The sequence below is a fragment of the Gorilla gorilla genome, chromosome 20, assembly GCF_029281585.2.
Source record: "Gorilla gorilla gorilla isolate KB3781 chromosome 20, NHGRI_mGorGor1-v2.1_pri, whole genome shotgun sequence".
In the NCBI taxonomy this organism is placed as follows: Eukaryota; Metazoa; Chordata; class Mammalia; order Primates; family Hominidae; genus Gorilla; species Gorilla gorilla.
In genome coordinates this window covers 36,827,841-36,849,064 of record NC_073244.2, presented here as the reverse complement: position 1 = coordinate 36,849,064, position 21,224 = coordinate 36,827,841, and positions in this window count along the sequence as shown.

Genomic DNA, 21,224 nt, shown 5'->3' with positions numbered 1-21,224 from the left:
AACACTCTGTTTGTAAAGCCTGCAATTGGATATTTGGACCTCTTTGAGGATATCGTTGGAAACGGGATTCCTACATATAACGCTAGACAGAAGAATTCTCAGTAACTTCCTTGGCCTGCGTGTGTTCAACTCACAGAGTTGAACCTTCCTTTAGACAGAGCAGATTTGAAACCCTCTTTTTGTGGAATTTGCAAGTGGAGATTTCAAGAGATTTGGGCCTACGGTAGAAAAGGAAATATCTTCATATAAAAATTAGAGTTAATCATTCTCAGCAAACACTTTGGGATGTGTGCGTTCCACTCACAGAGTTTAACCTTTGTTTTCATAGAGCAGTTTGGAAACACTCTATTTGTTAAGTCTGCAAGTGGATATTTGGACCTCTTTGAGGATTTTGTTGGAAACGGGATTTCTGCGTATAACGCTACACAGAAGAATTGTCAGTAACTTCTTTGGGCTGCGTGTGTTCAACTCACAGAGTTGAACCTTACTTTAGACAGAGCAGATTTGAAACCCTCTTTTTGTGGAATTTCCAAGTGGAGATTTCAAGCGATTTTGGGCCTACGGTAGAAAAGGAAGTATCTTCGTATAAAAACTAGAGAGAACCATTCTCAGCAACCACTTTGGGATGTGTGAGCTCCAATCACAGAGTTTAACCTTTGTTTTCATAGAGCAGTTTGGAAACACTCTTTTTGTAAAGCCTGCAAGTGGATATTTGGACCTCATTGAGGATATCGATGGAAACGGGATTTCTGCATATAAAGCTAGACAGAAGAATTCTCAGTAACTTCTTTGGGCTGCATGTGTTCAACTGACAGAGTTGAACCTTACTTTAGACAGAGCAGATTTGAAACCCTCTTTTTGTGGCATTTCCAAGTGGAGATTTCAAGCGATTTTGGGCCTACGGTAGAAAAGGAAATATCTTCGTATAAAAACTAGAGAGAATCATTCTCAGCAACCACTTTGAGATGTGTGAGTTCCACTCGCAGAGTTTAACTTTTGTGTTCATAGAGCAGTTTGGAAACACTCTGTTTGTAAAGCCTGCAATTGGATATTTGGACCTCTTTGAGGATATCGTTGGAAACGGGATTCCTGCATATAACGCTACACAGAAGAATTCTCAGTAACTTCTTTGGGCTGCGTGTGTTCAACTCACAGAGTTGAACCTTCCTTTAGAAAGAGCAGATTGGAAACCGTCTTTTTGTGGAATTTCCAAGGGGAGATTTCAAGCGATTTGGGCCTACTGTAGAAAAGGAAATATCTTCGTATAAACACTAGAGAGAATCATTCTCAGCAACCACTTTGGGATGTGTGAGTTCCACTCACAGAGTTTAACCTTTGTTTTCATAGAGCAGTTTGGAAACACTCTGTTTGTAAAGCCTGCATGTGGATATTTGGACCTCATTGAGGATTTCGTTGGAAACGGGATTTCTGCATATAACGCTAGACAGAAGAATTCTCAGTAACTTCTTTGGGCTGCATGTGTTCAACTGACAGAGTTGAACCTTACTTTAGACAGAGCAGATTTGAAACCCTCTTTTTGTGGAATTTCCAGGTGGAGATTTCAAGCGATTTTGGGCCTACGGTAGGAAAGGAAATATCTTCGTATAAAAACTAGAGAGAATCATTCTCAGCAACCACTTTGAGATGTGTGAGTTCCACTCACAGAGTTTAACCTTTGTGATCATAGAGCAGTTTGGAAACACTCTGTTTGTAAAGCCTGCATGTGGATATTTGGACCTCATTGAGGATTTCGTTGGAAACGGGATTTCTGCATATAACGCTAGACAGAAGAATTCTCAGTAACTTCTTTGGGCTGCATGTGTTCAACTGACAGAGTTGAACCTTCCTTTAGACAGAGCAGATTTGAAACCCTCTTTTTGTGGAATTTCCAGGTGGAGATTTCAAGCGATTTTGGGCCTACGGTAGAAAAGGAAATATCTTCGTATAAAAACTAGAGAGAATCATTCTCAGCAACCACTTTGAGATGTGTGAGTTCCACTCACAGAGTTTAACCTTTGTGATCATAGAGCAGTTTGGAAACACTCTGTTTGTAAAGCCTGCAATTGGATATTTGGACCTCTTTGAGGATATCGTTGGAAACGGGATTCCTGCATATAACGCTAGACAGAAGAATTCTCAGTAACTTCTTTGGCCTGCGTGTGTTCAACTCACAGAGTTGAACCTTCCATTAGACAGAGCAGATTTGAAACCCTCTTTTTGTGGAATTTGCAAGTGGAGATTTCAAGAGATTTGGGCCTACAGTAGAAAAGGAAATATCTTCATATAAAAATTAGAGTTAATCATTCTCAGCAAACACTTTGGGATGTGTGCGTTCCACTCACAGAGTTTAACCTTTGTTTTCATAGAGCAGTTTGGAAACACTCTATTTGTAAAGTCTGCAAGTGGATATTTGGACCTCTTTGAGGATTTTGTTGGAAACGGGATTTCTGCGTATAACGCTAGACAGAAGAATTGTCAGTAACTTCTTTGGGCTGCGTGTGTTCAACTCACAGAGTTGAACCTTACTTTAGACAGAGCAGATTTGAAACCCTCTTTTTCTTGAATTTCCAAGTGGAGATTTCAAGCGATTTGGGCCTACGGTAGAAAAGGAAATATCTTCGTATAAAAACTAGAGAGAATCATTCTCAGCAACCACTTTTGGATGTGTGAGTTCCACTCACATACTTTAACCTTTGTTTTCATAGAGCAGTTTGGAAACACTCTGTTTGTAAAGCCTGCAAGTGGATATTTGGACCTCATTGAGGATTTCGTTGGAAACGGGATTTCTGCATATAACGCTAGACAGAAGAATTCTCAGTAACTTCTTTGGGCTGCATGTGTTAAACTGACAGAGTTGAACCTTACTTTAGACAGAGCAGATTTGAAACCCACTTTTTGTGGAATTTCCAAGTGGAAATTTCAAGCGATTTTGGGCCTACGGTAGAAAAGGAAATATCTTCATATAAAAACTAGAGAGAATCATTCTCAGCAACCACTTTGGGATGTGTGAGTTCCACTCACAGAGTTTAACCTTTGTTTTCATAGAGCAGTTTGGAAACACTCTGTTTCTAATGCCTGCAATTGGATATTTGGACCTCTTTGAGGATATCGTTGGAAACGGGATTCCTGCATAAAACGCTAGACAGAAGAATTCTCAGTAACTTCTTTGGCCTGCGTGTGTTCAACTCACAGAGTTGAACCTTCCATTAGACAGAGCAGATTTGAAACCCTCTTTTTGTGGAATTTGCAAGTGGAGATTTCAAGAGATTTGGGCCTACGGTAGAAAAGGAAATATCTTCATATAAAAATTAGAGTTAATCATTCTCAGCAAACACTTTGGGATGTGTGCGTTCCACTCACAGAGTTTAACCTTTGTTTTCATAGAGCAGTTTGGAAACACTCTATTTGTAAAGTCTGCAAGTGGATATTTGGACCTCTTTGAGGATTTTGTTGGAAACGGGATTTCTGTGTATAACGCTAGACAGAAGAATTGTCAGTAACTTCTTTGGGCTGCGTGTGTTCAACTCACAGAGTTGAACCATAGTTTAGACAGAGCAGATTTGGAACCTTCTTTTTGTGGAATTACCAAGTGGAGAATTCAAGCGATTTGGGCCTGCGGTAGAAAAGGAAATATCTTCGTATAAAAACTAGAGAGAATCATTCTCAGCAACCACTTTTGGATGTGTGAGTTCCACTCACATAGTTTAACCTTTGTTTTCATAGAGCAGTTTGGAAACACTCTGTTTGTAAAGCCTGCAAGTGGATATTTGGACCTCATTGAGGATTTCGTTGGAAACGGGATTTCTGCATATAACGCTAGACAGAAGAATTCTCAGTAACTTCTTTGGGCTGCATGTGTTCAACTGACAGAGTTCAACCTTACTTTAGACAGAGCAGATTTGAAACCCACTTTTTGTGGAATTTCCAAGTGGAGATTTCAAGAGATTTTGGGCCTACGGTAGAAAAGGAAATATCTTCGTATAAAAACTAGAGAGAATCATTCTCAGCAACCACTTTGGGATGTGTGAGTTCCACTCACAGAGTTTAACCTTTGTGTTCATAGAGCAGTTTGGAAACACTCTGTTTGTAAAGCCTGCAATTGGATATTTGGACCTCTTTGAGGATATCGTTGGAAACGGGATTCCTGCATATAACGCTAGACAGAAGAATTCTCAGTAACTTCCTTGGCCTGCGTGTGTTCAACTCACAGAGTTGAACCTTCCTTTAGACAGAGCAGATTTGAAACCCTCTTTTTGTGGAATTTGCAAGTGGAGATTTCAAGAGATTTGGGCCTACGGTAGAAAAGGAAATATCTTCATATAAAAATTAGAGTTAATCATTCTCAGCAAACACTTTGGGATGTGTGCGTTCCACTCACAGAGTTTAACCTTTGTTTTCATAGAGCAGTTTGGAAACACTCTATTTGTTAAGTCTGCAAGTGGATATTTGGACCTCTTTGAGGATTTTGTTGGAAACGGGATTTCTGCGTATAACGCTACACAGAAGAATTGTCAGTAACTTCTTTGGGCTGCGTGTGTTCAACTCACAGAGTTGAACCTTACTTTAGACAGAGCAGATTTGAAACCCTCTTTTTGTGGAATTTCCAAGTGGAGATTTCAAGCGATTTTGGGCCTACGGTAGAAAAGGAAGTATCTTCGTATAAAAACTAGAGAGAACCATTCTCAGCAACCACTTTGGGATGAGAGTTCCAATCACAGAGTTTAACCTTTGTTTTCATAGAGCAGTTTGGAAACACTCTTTTTGTAAAGCCTGCAAGTGGATATTTGGACCTCATTGAGGATATCGATGGAAACGGGATTTCTGCATATAAAGCTAGACAGAAGAATTCTCAGTAACTTCTTTGGGCTGCATGTGTTCAACTGACAGAGTTGAACCTTACTTTAGACAGAGCAGATTTGAAACCCTCTTTTTGTGGCATTTCCAAGTGGAGATTTCAAGCGATTTTGGGCCTACGGTAGAAAAGGAAATATCTTCGTATAAAAACTAGAGAGAATCATTCTCAGCAACCACTTTGAGATGTGTGAGTTCCACTCGCAGAGTTTAACTTTTGTGTTCATAGAGCAGTTTGGAAACACTCTGTTTGTAAAGCCTGCAATTGGATATTTGGACCTCTTTGAGGATATCGTTGGAAACGGGATTCCTGCATATAACGCTACACAGAAGAATTCTCAGTAACTTCTTTGGGCTGCGTGTGTTCAACTCACAGAGTTGAACCTTCCTTTAGAAAGAGCAGATTGGAAACCGTCTTTTTGTGGAATTTCCAAGGGGAGATTTCAAGCGATTTGGGCCTACTGTAGAAAAGGAAATATCTTCGTATAAACACTAGAGAGAATCATTCTCAGCAACCACTTTGGGATGTGTGAGTTCCACTCACAGAGTTTAACCTTTGTTTTCATAGAGCAGTTTGGAAACACTCTGTTTGTAAAGCCTGCATGTGGATATTTGGACCTCATTGAGGATTTCGTTGGAAACGGGATTTCTGCATATAACGCTAGACAGAAGAATTCTCAGTAACTTCTTTGGGCTGCATGTGTTCAACTGACAGAGTTGAACCTTACTTTAGACAGAGCAGATTTGAAACCCTCTTTTTGTGGAATTTCCAGGTGGAGATTTCAAGCGATTTTGGGCCTACGGTAGCAAAGGAAATATCTTCGTATAAAAACTAGAGAGAATCATTCTCAGCAACCACTTTGAGATGTGTGAGTTCCACTCACAGAGTTTAACCTTTGTGATCATAGAGCAGTTTGGAAACACTCTGTTTGTAAAGCCTGCAATTGGATATTTGGACCTCTTTGAGGATATCGTTGGAAACGGGATTCCTGCATATAACGCTAGACAGAAGAATTCTCAGTAACTTCTTTGGCCTGCGTGTGTTCAACTCACAGAGTTGAACCTTCCTTTAGACAGAGCAGATTTGAAACCCTCTTTTTGTGGAATTTGCAAGTGGAGATTTCAAGAGATTTGGGCCTACGGTAGAAAAGGAAATATCTTCATATAAAAATTAGAGTTAATCATTCTCAGCAAACACTTTGGGATGTGTGCGTTCCACTCACAGAGTTTAACCTTTGTTTTCATAGAGCAGTTTGGAAACACTCTATTTGTTAAGTCTGCAAGTGGATATTTGGACCTCTTTGAGGATTTTGTTGGAAACGGGATTTCTGCGTATAACGCTACACAGAAGAATTGTCAGTAACTTCTTTGGGCTGCGTGTGTTCAACTCACAGAGTTGAACCTTACTTTAGACAGAGCAGATTTGAAACCCTCTTTTTCTTGAATTTCCAAGTGGAGATTTCAAGCGATTTGGGCCTACGGTAGAAAAGGAAATATCTTCGTATAAAAACTAGAGAGAATCATTCTCAGCAACCACTTTTGGATGTGTGAGTTCCACTCACATACTTTAACCTTTGTTTTCATAGAGCAGTTTGGAAACACTCTGTTTGTAAAGCCTGCAAGTGGATATTTGGACCTCATTGAGGATTTCGTTGGAAACGGGATTTCTGCATATAACGCTAGACAGAAGAATTCTCAGTAACTTCTTTGGGCTGCATGTGTTAAACTGACAGAGTTGAACCTTACTTTAGACAGAGCAGATTTGAAACCCACTTTTTGTGGAATTTCCAAGTGGAAATTTCAAGCGATTTTGGGCCTACGGTAGAAAAGGAATTATCTTCATATAAAAACTAGAGAGAATCATTCTCAGCAACCACTTTGGGATGTGTGAGTTCCACTCACAGAGTTTAACCTTTGTTTTCATAGAGCAGTTTGGAAACACTCTGTTTCTAAAGCCTGCAATTGGATATTTGGACCTCTTTGAGGATATCGTTGGAAACGGGATTCCTGCATAAAACGCTAGACAGAAGAATTCTCAGTAACTTCTTTGGCCTGCGTGTGTTCAACTCACAGAGTTGAACCTTCCATTAGACAGAGCAGATTTGAAACCCTCTTTTTGTGGAATTTGCAAGTGGAGATTTCAAGAGATTTGGGCCTACGGTAGAAAAGGAAATATCTTCATATAAAAATTAGAGTTAATCATTCTCAGCAAACACTTTGGGATGTGTGCGTTCCACTCACAGAGTTTAACCTTTGTTTTCATAGAGCAGTTTGGAAACACTCTATTTGTAAAGTCTGCAAGTGGATATTTGGACCTCTTTGAGGATTTTGTTGGAAACGGGATTTCTGTGTATAACGCTAGACAGAAGAATTGTCAGTAACTTCTTTGGGCTGCGTGTGTTCAACTCACAGAGTTGAACCATAGTTTAGACAGAGCAGATTTGAAACCTTCTTTTTGTGGAATTACCAAGTGGAGAATTCAAGCGATTTGGGCCTGCGGTAGAAAAGGAAATATCTTCGTATAAAAACTAGAGAGAATCATTCTCAGCAACCACTTTTGGATGTGTGAGTTCCACTCACATAGTTTAACCTTTGTTTTCATAGAGCAGTTTGGAAACACTCTGTTTGTAAAGCCTGCAAGTGGATATTTGGACCTCATTGAGGATTTCGTTGGAAACGGGATTTCTGCATATAACGCTAGACAGAAGAATTCTCAGTAACTTCTTTGGGCTGCATGTGTTCAACTGACAGAGTTCAACCTTACTTTAGACAGAGCAGATTTGAAACCCACTTTTTGTGGAATTTCCAAGTGGAGATTTCAAGAGATTTTGGGCCTACGGTAGAAAAGGAAATATCTTCGTATAAAAACTAGAGAGAATCATTCTCAGCAACCACTTTGGGATGTGTGAGTTCCACTCACAGAGTTTAACCTTTATTTTCATAGAGCAGTTTGGAAACACTCTGTTTGTAAAGCCTGCAATTGGATATTTGGACCTCTTTGAGGATATCGTTGGAAACGGGATTCCTGCGTATAACGCTAGACAGAAGAATTCTCAGTAACTTCTTTGGCCTGCGTGTGTTCAACTCACAGAGTTGAACCTTCCATTAGACAGAGCAGATTTGAAACCCTCTTTTTGTGGAATTTGCAAGTGGAGATTTCAAGAGATTTGCGCCTACGGTAGAAAAGGAAATATCTTCATATAAAAATTAGAGTTAATCATTCTCAGCAAACACTTTGGGATGTGTGCGTTCCACTCACAGAGTTTAACCTTTGTTTTCATAGAGCAGTTTGGAAACACTCTATTTGTAAAGTCTGCAAGTGGATATTTGGACCTCTTTGAGGATTTTGTTGGAAACGGGATTTCTGCGTATAACGCTAGACAGAAGAATTGTCAGTAACTTCTTTGGGCTGCGTGTGTTCAACTCACAGAGTTGAACCTTACTTTAGACAGAGCAGATTTTAAACCCTCTTTTTGTGGAATTTCCAAGTGGAGATTTCAAGCGATTTTGGGCCTACGGTAGAAAAGGAAATATCTTCGTATAAAAACTAGAGAGAATCATTCTCAGCAACCACATTGGGATGTGTGAGTTCCACTCACAGAGTTTAACCTTTGTTTTCATAGAGCAGTTTGGAAACACTCTGTTTGTAAAGTCTGCAAGTGGATATTTGGACCTCTTTGAGGATTTCGTTGGAAACCGGATTTCTGCATATAACGCTAGACAGAAGAATTGTCAGTAACTTCTTTGGGCTGCGTGTGTTCAACTCACAGAGTTGAACCTTACTTTAGACAGAGCAGATTTGAAACCCTCTTTTAGTGGAATTTCCAAGTGGAGATTTCAAGCGATTTGGGCCTACGGTAGAAAAGGAAATATCTTCTATAAAAACTAGAGAGAATCATTCTCAGCAACCACTTTGTAATGTGTGCGTTCCACTCACAGAGTTTAACCTTTGTTTTCATAGAGCAGATTGGAAACACTCTGTTTGTAAAGCCTGCAATTGGATATTTGGACCTCTTTGAGGATTTCTTTGGAAACGGGATTTCTGCATATAACGCTAGAGAGAAGAATTGTCAGTAACTTCTTTGGGCTGCGTGTGTTCAACTCACAGAGTTGAACCTTACTTTAGACAGAGCAGATTTGAAACCCTCTTTTTGTGGAATTTCCAAGTGGAGATTTCAAGCGATTTTGGGCCTACGGTAGAAAAGGAGATATCTTCCTATAAACACTAGAGAGAATCATTCTCAGCAACCACTTTGGGATGTGTGAGTTCCACTCACAGAGTTTAACCTTTGTGTTCATAGAGCAGTTTGGAAACACTCTGTTTGTAAAGTCTGCAATTGGATATTTGGACCTCTTTGAGGATTTCGTTGGAAACGGGATTTCAGCATATAACGCTAGACAGAAGAATTGTCAGTAACTTCTTTGGGCTGCGTGTGTTCAACTCACAGAGTTGAACCTTACTTTAGACAGAGCAGATTTGAAACCCTCTTTTAGTGGAATTTCCAAGTGGAGATTTCAAGCGACTTTGGGCCTACGGAAGAAAAGGAAATATCTTCTATAAAAACTAGAGAGAATCATTCCCAGCAACCACTTTGGGATTTGTGAGTTCCACTCACAGAGTTTAACCTATGTGTTCATAGAGCAGTTTGGAGACACTCTGTTTGTAAAGCCTGCAAGTGGATATTTGGACCTCTTTGAGGATATCGTTGGAAACGGGATTTCTGCATATAACGCTAGACAGAAGAATTCTCAGTAACTTCTTTGGCCTGCGTGTGTTCAACTCACACAGTTGAACCTTCCTTTAGACAGAGCAGATTTGAAACCCTCTTTTTGTGGAATTTGCAAGTGGAGATTTCAAGAGATTTGGGCCTATGGTAGAAAAGGAAATATCTTCATATAAAAACCAGAGGGAATCATTCTCAGCAAACACTTTGGGATGTGTGCGTTCCACTCACAGAGTTTAACCTTTGTTTTCATAGAGCAGTTTGGAAACACTCTATTTGTAAAATCTGCAAGTGGATATTTGGACCTCTTTGAGGATTTTGTTGGAAACGGGATTTCTGCGTATAACGCTAGACAGAAGAATTGTCAGTAACTTCTTTGGGCTGCCTGTGCTCAACTCACAGAGTTGAACCTTACTTTAGACAGAGCAGATTTGAAACCCTCTTTTTCTTGAATTTCCAAGTGGAGACTTCAAGCGATTTGGGCCTACGGTAGAAAAGGAAATATCTTCGTATAAAAACTAGAGAGAATCATTCTCTGCAAACTCTTTGGGATGTGTGCGTTCCACTCACAGAGTTTAACCTATGTTTTCATAGAGCAGATTGGAAACACTCTGTTTGTAAAGTCTGCAAGTGGATATTTGGACCTCTTGGAGGATTTCATTGGAAACGGGATTTCTGCATATAACGCTAGACAGAAGAATTGTCAGTAACTTCTTTCGGCTGCGTCTGTTCAACTCACAGAGTTGAACCTTACTTTAGACAGAGCAGATTTGAAACCCTCTTTTCCTTGAATTTCCAAGTGGAGATTTCAAGCGATTTGGGCCTACGGTAGAAAAGGAAATATCTTCGTATAAAAACTAGAGAGAATCATTCTCTGCAAACTCTTTGTAATGTGTGCGTTCCACTCACAGAGTTTAACTTTTGTTTTCATAGAGCAGATTGGAAACACTCTGTTTGTAAAGTCTGCAAGTGGATATTTGGACCTCTTTGAGGATTTCGTTGGAAACGGGATTTCTGCATATAACGCTAGAGAGAAGAATTCTCAGTAACTTCTTTCGGCTGCGTGTGTTCAACTCACAGAATTGAACCTTACTTTAGACAGAGCAGATTTGAAACCCTCTTTTTGTGGAATTTCCAAGTGGAGATTTCAAGCGATATTGGGCCAACGGTAGAAAAGGAAATATCTTCGTATAAAAACTAGAGAGAATCATTCTCAGCAACCACTTTGGGATGTGTGAGTTCCACTCACAGTGTTTAACCTTTGTTTTCATAGAGCAGTCTGGAAACACTCTGTTTGTAAAGTCTGCAAGTGGATATTTGGACCTCTTTGAGGATTTCGTTGGAAACGGGATTTCTGCATATAACGCTACACAGAAGAATTCTCAGTAACTTCTTTGGGCTGCGTGTGTTCAACTCACAGTGTTGATCCTTCCTTTAGAAAGAGCAGATTTGAAACTGTCTTTTTGTGGAATTTCCAAGGGGAGATTTCAAGCGATTTGGGCCTACGGTAGAAAAGGAAATATCTTCGTGTAAAAACTAGAGAGAATCATTCACAGCAACCACTTTGGGATGTGTGAGTTCCACTCACAGAGTTTAACCTTTGTGTTCATAGAGCAGTTTGGAAACACTCTATTTGTAAAGTCTGCAAGTGGATATTTGGACCTCTTGGAGGATTTCGTTGGAAACGGGATTTCTGCATATAACGCTAGACAGAAGAATTGTCAGTAACTTCTTTCGGCTGCGTGTGTTCAACTCACAGAGTTGAACCTTACTTTAGACAGAGCAGATTTGAAGCCCTCTTTTTCTTGAATTTCCAAGTGGAGATTTCAAGCGATTTGGGCCTAGGGTAGAAAAGGAAATATCTTCGTATAAAAACTAGAGAGAATCATTCTCTGCAAACGCTTTGTAATGTGTGCGTTCCACTCACAGAGTTTAACTTTTGTTTTCATAGAGCGGATTGGAAACACTCTGTTTGTAAAGTCTGCAAGTGGAGATTTGGACCTCTTTGAGGATTTCGTTGGAAACGGGATTTCTGCATATAACGCTAGAGAGAAGAATTGTCAGTAACTTCTTTCGGCTGCGTGTGTTCAACACACAGAGTTGAACCTTACTTTAGACAGAGCAGATTTGAAACCCTCTTTTTGTGGAATTTCCAAGTGGAGATTTCAAGCGATTTTGGGCCTACGGTAGAAAAGGAAGTATCTTCTTATAAAAACTAGAGAGAATCATTCTCAGCAACCACTTTGAGATGTGTGAGTTCCACTCACAGTGTTTACCCTTTGTTTTAATAGAGCAGTCTGGAAACACTCTGTTTGTAAAGTCTGCAAGTGGATATTGAGACCTCTTTGAGGATTTCTTTGGAAACGGGATTTCTGCATATAACGCTACACAGAAGAATTCTCAGTAACTTCTTTGGGCTGCGTGTGTTCAACTCACAGAGTTGAACCTTCCTTTAGAAAGAGCAGATTTGAAACCCTCTTTTTGTGGAATTTCCAAGGGGAGATTTCAAGCCATTTGGGCCTACGGTAGAAAAGGAAATATCTTCGTATAAAAACTGGAGAGAATCATTCTCAGCAACCTCTTTGGGATGTGTGAGTTCCACTCACAGAGTTTAACCTTTGTTTTCATAGAGCAGTTTGGAAACACTCTGTTTGTAAAGCCTGCAAGTGGATATTTGGACCTCATTGAGGATTTCGTTGGAAAAGGGATTTCTGCATATAACGCTAGACAGAAGAATTCTCAGTAACCTCTTTGGGCTGCATGTGTTCAACTGACAGAGTTGAACCTTACTTTAGACAGAGCAGATTTGAATCCCTCTTTTAGTGGAATTTCCAAGTGGAGATTTCAAGCGACTTTGCGCCTACGGAAGAAAAGGAAATATCTTCTATAAAAACTAGAGAGAATCATTCCCAGCAACCACTTTGGGATGTGTGAGTTCCACTCACAGAGTTTAACCTTTGTGCTCATAGAGCAGTTTGGAAACACTCTGTTTGTAAAGCCTGCAATTGGATATTTGGACCTCTTTGAGGATATCGTTGGAAACGGGATTTCTGCATATAACGCTAGACAGAAGAATTCTCAGTAACTTCTTTGGCCTGCGTGTGTTCAACTCACACAGTTGAACCTTCCTTTAGACAGAGCAGATTTGAAACCCTCTTTTTGTGGAATTTGCAAGTGGAGATTTCAAGAGATTTGGGCCTATGGTAGAAAACGAAATATCTTCATATAAAAACTAGAGGGAATCATTCTCAGCAAACGCTTTGGGATGTGTGCGTTCCACTCACAGAGTTTAACCTTTGTTTTCATAGAGCAGATTGGAAACACTCTGTTTGTAAAGTCTGCAAGTGGATATTTGGACCTCTTTGAGGATTTCGTTGGAAACTGGATTTCTGCATATAACGCTAGACAGAAGAATTGTCAGTAACTTCTTTCGGCTGTGTGTGTTCAACTCACAGAGTTGAACCTTACTTTAGACAGAGCAGATTTGAAACCCTCTTTTTCTTGAATTTCCAAGTGGAGATTTCAAGCGATTTTGGCCTACGGTAGAAAAGGAAATATCTTCGTATAAAAACTAGAGAGAATCATTCTCTGCAAACACTTTGTAATGTGTGCGTTCCGCTCACAGAGTTTAACTTTTGTTTTCATAGAGCAGATTGGAAACACTCTGTTTGTAAAGTCTGCAAGTGGATATTTGGACCTCTTTGAGGATTTCGTTGGAAACGGGATTTCTGCATATTAGGCTAGACAGAAGAATTCTCAGTAACTTCTTTCAGCTGAGTGTGTTCAACTCACAGAGTTGAAAATTACTTTAGACAGAGCAGATTTGAAACCCTCTTTTTGTGGAATTTCCTAGTGGAGATTTCAAGCGATTTTGGGCCTACGGTAGAAAAGGAAATATCTTCGTATAAAAACTAGAGAGAATCATTCTCAGCAACCACTTGGGGATGTGTGAGTTCCACTCACAGTGTTTAACCTTTGTTTTCATAGAGCAGTCTGGAAACACTCTGTTTGTAAAGTCTGCAAGTGGATATTTGGACCTCTTTGAGGATTTCGTTGGAAACGGGATTTCTGCATATAACGCTACACAGAAGAATTCTCAGTAACTTCTTTGGGCTGCGTGTGTTCAACTCACAGAGTTGATCCTTCCTTTAGAAAGAGCAGATTTGAAACCGTCTTTTTGTGGAATTTCCAAGGGGAGATTTCAAGCGATTTGGGCCTACGGTAGAAAAGGAAATATCTTCGTATAAAAACTAGAGAGAATCATTCTCAGCAACCACTTTGGGATGTGTGAGTTCCACTCACAGAGTTTAACCTTTGTTTTCATAGAGCAGTTTTGAAACACTCTGTTTGTAAAGCCTGCAAGTGGATATTTGGACCTCATTGCGGATTTCGTTGGAAACGGGATTTCTGCATATAATGCTAGACAGAAGAATTCTCAGTAACATCTTTGGGCTGCATGTGTTCAACTGACAGAGTTGAACCTTACTTTAGACAGAGCAGATTTGAAACCCTCTTTTAATGGAATTTCCAAGTGGAGATTTCAAGCGACTTTGGGCCTACGGAAGAAAAGGAAATATCTTCTATAAAAACTAGAGAGAATCATTTCCAGCAACCACTTCGGGATGTGTGAGTTCCACTCACAGAGTTTAACCTTTGTGCTCATAGAGCAGTTTGGAAACACTCTGTTTGTAAAGCCTGCAATTGGATATTTGGTCCTCTTTGAGGATATCGTTGTAAACGGGATTTCTGCATATAACGCTAGACAGAAGAATTCTCAGTAACTTCTTTGGCCTGCGTGTGTTCAACTCACACAGTTGAACCTTCCTTAAGACAGAGCAGATTTGAAACCCTCTTTTTGTGGAATTTGCAAGTGGAGATTTCAAGAGATTTGGGCCTATGGTAGAAAAGGAAATATCTTCATATAAAAACTAGAGGGAATCATTCTCAGCAAACACTTTGGGTTGTGTGCGTTCCACTCACAGAGTTTAACCTTTGTTTTCATAGAGCAGTTTGGAAACACCCTATTTGTAAAATCTTCAAGTGGATATTTGGACCTCTTTGAGGATTTTGTTGGAAACGGGATTTCTGCGTATAACGCTAGACAGAAGAATTGTCAGTAACTTCTTTGGGCTGCCTGTGTTCAACTCACAGAGTTGAACCTTACTTTAGACAGAGCAGATTTGAAACCCTCTTTTTCTTGAATTTCCAAGTGGAGATTTCAAGCGATTTGGGCCTACGGTAGAAAAGGAAATATCTTCGTATAAAAACTAGAGAGAATCATTCTCTGCAAACTCTTTGTAATGTGTGCGTTCCACTAACAGAGTTTAACTTTTGTTTTCATAGAGCAGATTGGAAACACTCTGTTTGTAAAGTCTGCAAGTGGATATTTGGACCTCTTTGAGGATTTCGTTGGAAACGGGATTTCTGCATATAACGCTAGACAGAAGAATTGTCAGTAACTTCTTTCGGCTGCGTGTGCTCAACTCACAGAGTTGAACCTTACTTTAGACAGAGCAGATTTGAAACCCTCTTTTTGTGGAATTTCCAAGTGGAGATTTCAAGCGATTTTGGGCCTACGGTAGAAAAGGAAATATCTTCGTATAAAAACTAGAGAGAATCATTCTCAGCAACCACTTTGGGATGTGTGAGTTCCACTCACAGTGTTTAACCTTGGTCTTCATAGAGCAGTCTGGAAACACTCTGTTTGTAAAGTCTGCAAGTGGATATTTGGACCTCTTTGAGGATTTCGTTGGAAACGGGATTTCTGCATATAACGCTACACAGAAGAATTCTCAGTAACTTCTTTGGGCTGCGTGTGTTCAACTCACAGAGTTGATCCTTCCTTTAGAAAGAGCAGATTTGAAACCGTCTTTTTGTGGAATTTCCAAGGGGAGATTTCAAGCGATTTGGGCCTACGGTAGAAAAGGAAATATCTTCGTATAAAAACTAGAGAGAATCATTCTCAGCAACCACTTTGGGATGTGTGAGTTCCACTCACAGAGTTTAACCTATGTGTTCATAGAGCAGTTTGGAGACACTCTGTTTGTAAAGCCTGCAAGTGGATATTTGGACCTCTTTGAGGATATCGTTGGAAACGGGATTTCTGCATATAACGCTAGACAGAAGAATTCTCAGTAACTTCTTTGGCCTGCGTGTGTTCAACTCACACAGTTGAACCTTCCTTTAGACAGAGCAGATTTGAAACCCTCTTTTTGTGGAATTTGCAAGTGGAGATTTCAAGAGATTTGGGCCTATGGTAGAAAAGGAAATATCTTCATATAAAAACCAGAGGGAATCATTCTCAGCAAACACTTTGGGATGTGTGCGTTCCACTCACAGAGTTTAACCTTTGTTTTCATAGAGCAGTTTGGAAACACTCTATTTGTAAAATCTGCAAGTGGATATTTGGACCTCTTTGAGGATTTTGTTGGAAACGGGATTTCTGCGTATAACGCTAGACAGAAGAATTGTCAGTAACTTCTTTGGGCTGCCTGTGCTCAACTCACAGAGTTGAACCTTACTTTAGACAGAGCAGATTTGAAACCCTCTTTTTCTTGAATTTCCAAGTGGAGACTTCAAGCGATTTGGGCCTACGGTAGAAAAGGAAATATCTTCGTATAAAAACTAGAGAGAATCATTCTCTGCAAACTCTTTGGGATGTGTGCGTTCCACTCACAGAGTTTAACCTATGTTTTCATAGAGCAGATTGGAAACACTCTGTTTGTAAAGTCTGCAAGTGGATATTTGGACCTCTTGGAGGATTTCATTGGAAACGGGATTTCTGCATATAACGCTAGACAGAAGAATTGTCAGTAACTTCTTTCGGCTGCGTCTGTTCAACTCACAGAGTTGAACCTTACTTTAGACAGAGCAGATTTGAAACCCTCTTTTCCTTGAATTTCCAAGTGGAGATTTCAAGCGATTTGGGCCTACGGTAGAAAAGGAAATATCTTCGTATAAAAACTAGAGAGAATCATTCTCTGCAAACTCTTTGTAATGTGTGCGTTCCACTCACAGAGTTTAACTTTTGTTTTCATAGAGCAGATTGGAAACACTCTGTTTGTAAAGTCTGCAAGTGGATATTTGGACCTCTTTGAGGATTTCGTTGGAAACGGGATTTCTGCATATAACGCTAGAGAGAAGAATTCTCAGTAACTTCTTTCGGCTGCGTGTGTTCAACTCACAGAATTGAACCTTACTTTAGACAGAGCAGATTTGAAACCCTCTTTTTGTGGAATTTCCAAGTGGAGATTTCAAGCGATATTGGGCCAACGGTAGAAAAGGAAATATCTTCGTATAAAAACTAGAGAGAATCATTCTCAGCAACCACTTTGGGATGTGTGAGTTCCACTCACAGTGTTTAACCTTTGTTTTCATAGAGCAGTCTGGAAACACTCTGTTTGTAAAGTCTGCAAGTGGATATTTGGACCTCTTTGAGGATTTCGTTGGAAACGGGATTTCTGCATATAACGCTACACAGAAGAATTCTCAGTAACTTCTTTGGGCTGCGTGTGTTCAACTCACAGTGTTGATCCTTCCTTTAGAAAGAGCAGATTTGAAACTGTCTTTTTGTGGAATTTCCAAGGGGAGATTTCAAGCGATTTGGGCCTACGGTAGAAAAGGAAATATCTTCGTGTAAAAACTAGAGAGAATCATTCACAGCAACCACTTTGGGATGTGTGAGTTCCACTCACAGAGTTTAACCTTTGTGTTCATAGAGCAGTTTGGAAACACTCTATTTGTAAAGTCTGCAAGTGGATATTTGGACCTCTTGGAGGATTTCGTTGGAAACGGGATTTCTGCATATAACGCTAGACAGAAGAATTGTCAGTAACTTCTTTCGGCTGCGTGTGTTCAACTCACAGAGTTGAACCTTACTTTAGACAGAGCAGATTTGAAGCCCTCTTTTTCTTGAATTTCCAAGTGGAGATTTCAAGCGATTTGGGCCTAGGGTAGAAAAGGAAATATCTTCGTATAAAAACTAGAGAGAATCATTCTCTGCAAACGCTTTGTAATGTGTGCGTTCCACTCACAGAGTTTAACTTTTGTTTTCATAGAGCGGATTGGAAACACTCTGTTTGTAAAGTCTGCAAGTGGAGATTTGGACCTCTTTGAGGATTTCGTTGGAAACGGGATTTCTGCATATAACGCTAGAGAGAAGAATTGTCAGTAACTTCTTTCGGCTGCGTGTGTTCAACACACAGAGTTGAACCTTACTTTAGACAGAGCAGATTTGAAACCCTCTTTTTGTGGAATTTCCAAGTGGAGATTTCAAGCGATTTTGGGCCTACGGTAGAAAAGGAAGTATCTTCTTATAAAAACTAGAGAGAATCATTCTCAGCAACCACTTTGAGATGTGTGAGTTCCACTCACAGTGTTTACCCTTTGTTTTAATAGAGCAGTCTGGAAACACTCTGTTTGTAAAGTCTGCAAGTGGATATTGAGACCTCTTTGAGGATTTCTTTGGAAACGGGATTTCTGCATATAACGCTACACAGAAGAATTCTCAGTAACTTCTTTGGGCTGCGTGTGTTCAACTCACAGAGTTGAACCTTCCTTTAGAAAGAGCAGATTTGAAACCCTCTTTTTGTGGAATTTCCAAGGGGAGATTTCAAGCCATTTGGGCCTACGGTAGAAAAGGAAATATCTTCGTATAAAAACTGGAGAGAATCATTCTCAGCAACCTCTTTGGGATGTGTGAGTTCCACTCACAGAGTTTAACCTTTGTTTTCATAGAGCAGTTTGGAAACACTCTGTTTGTAAAGCCTGCAAGTGGATATTTGGACCTCATTGAGGATTTCGTTGGAAAAGGGATTTCTGCATATAACGCTAGACAGAAGAATTCTCAGTAACCTCTTTGGGCTGCATGTGTTCAACTGACAGAGTTGAACCTTACTTTAGACAGAGCAGATTTGAATCCCTCTTTTAGTGGAATTTCCAAGTGGAGATTTCAAGCGACTTTGCGCCTACGGAAGAAAAGGAAATATCTTCTATAAAAACTAGAGAGAATCATTCCCAGCAACCACTTTGGGATGTGTGAGTTCCACTCACAGAGTTTAACCTTTGTGCTCATAGAGCAGTTTGGAAACACTCTGTTTGTAAAGCCTGCAATTGGATATTTGGACCTCTTTGAGGATATCGTTGGAAACGGGATTTCTGCATATAACGCTAGACAGAAGAATTCTCAGTAACTTCTTTGGCCTGCGTGTGTTCAACTCACACAGTTGAACCTTCCTTTAGACAGAGCAGATTTGAAACCCTCTTTTTGTGGAATTTGCAAGTGGAGATTTCAAGAGATTTGGGCCTAAGGTAGAAAACGAAATATCTTAATATAAAAACTAGAGGGAATCATTCTCAGCAAACGCTTTGGGATGTGTGCGTTCCACTCACAGAGTTTAACCTTTGTTTTCATAGAGCAGATTGGAAACACTCTGTTTGTAAAGTCTGCAAGTGGATATTTGGACCTCTTTGAGGATTTCGTTGGAAACTGGATTTCTGCATATAACGCTAGACAGAAGAATTGTCAGTAACTTCTTTCGGCTGTGTGTGTTCAACTCACAGAGTTGAACCTTACTTTAGACAGAGCAGATTTGAAACCCTCTTTTTCTTGAATTTCCAAGTGGAGATTTCAAGCGATTTTGGCCTACGGTAGAAAAGGAAATATCTTCGTATAAAAACTAGAGAGAATCATTCTCTGCAAACACTTTGTAATGTGTGCGTTCCGCTCACAGAGTTTAACTTTTGTTTTCATAGAGCAGATTGGAAACACTCTGTTTGTAAAGTCTGCAAGTGGATATTTGGACCTCTTTGAGGATTTCGTTGGAAACGGGATTTCTGCATATTAGGCTAGACAGAAGAATTCTCAGTAACTTCTTTCAGCTGAGTGTGTTCAACTCACAGAGTTGAAAATTACTTTAGACAGAGCAGATTTGAAACCCTCTTTTTGTGGAATTTCCTAGTGGAGATTTCAAGCGATTTTGGGCCTACGGTAGAAAAGGAAATATCTTCGTATAAAAACTAGAGAGAATCATTCTCAGCAACCACTTGGGGATGTGTGAGTTCCACTCACAGTGTTTAACCTTTGTTTTCATAGAGCAGTCTGGAAACACTCTGTTTGTAAAGTCTGCAAGTGGATATTTGGACCTCTTTGAGGATTTCGTTGGAAACGGGATTTCTGCATATAACGCTACACAGAAGAATTCTCAGTAACTTCTTTGGGCTGCGTGTGTTCAACTCACAGAGTTGATCCTTCCTTTAGAAAGAGCAGATTTGAAACCGTCTTTTTGTGGAATTTCCAAGGGGAGATTTCAAGCGATTTGGGCCTACGGTAGAAAAGGAAATATCTTCGTATAAAAACTAGAGAGAATCATTCTCAGCAACCACTTTGGGATGTGTGAGTTCCACTCACAGAGTTTAACCTTTGTTTTCATAGAGCAGTTTTGAAACACTCTGTTTGTAAAGCCTGCAAGTGGATATTTGGACCTCATTGCAGATTTCGTTGGAAACGGGATTTCTGCATATAATGCTAGACAGAAGAATTCTCAGTAACATCTTTGGGCTGCATGTGTTCAACTGACAGAGTTGAACCTTACTTTAGACAGAGCAGATTTGAAACCCTCTTTTAATGGAATTTCCAAGTGGAGATTTCAAGCGACTTTGGGCCTACGGAAGAAAAGGAAATATCTTCTATAAAAACTAGAGAGAATCATTTCCAGCAACCACTTCGGGATGTGTGAGTTCCACTCACAGAGTTTAACCTTTGTGCTCATAGAGCAGTTTGGAAACACTCTGTTTGTAAAGCCTGCAATTGGATATTTGGTCCTCTTTGAGGATATCGTTGTAAACGGGATTTCTGCATATAACGCTAGACAGAAGAATTCTCAGTAACTTCTTTGGCCTGCGTGTGTTCAACTCACACAGTTGAACCTTCCTTAAGACAGAGCAGATTTGAAACCCTCTTTTTGTGGAATTTGCAAGTGGAGATTTCAAGAGATTTGGGCCTATGGTAGAAAAGGAAATATCTTCATATAAAAACTAGAGGGAATCATTCTCAGCAAACACTTTGGGTTGTGTGCGTTCCACTCACAGAGTTTAACCTTTGTTTTCATAGAGCAGTTTGGAAACACCCTATTTGTAAAATCTTCAAGTGGATATTTGGACCTCTTTGAGGATTTTGTTGGAAACGGGATTTCTGCGTATAACGCTAGACAGAAGAATTGTCAGTAACTTCTTTGGGCTGCCTGTGTTCAACTCACAGAGTTGAACCTTACTTTAGACAGAGCAGATTTGAAACCCTCTTTTTCTTGAATTTCCAAGTGGAGATTTCAAGCGATTTGGGCCTACGGTAGAAAAGGAAATATCTTCGTATAAAAACTAGAGAGAATCATTCTCTGCAAACTCTTTGTAATGTGTGCGTTCCACTAACAGAGTTTAACTTTTGTTTTCATAGAGCAGATTGGAAACACTCTGTTTGTAAAGTCTGCAAGTGGATATTTGGACCTCTTTGAGGATTTCGTTGGAAACGGGATTTCTGCATATAACGCTAGACAGAAGAATTGTCAGTAACTTCTTTCGGCTGCGTGTGCTCAACTCACAGAGTTGAACCTTACTTTAGACAGAGCAGATTTGAAACCCTCTTTTTGTGGAATT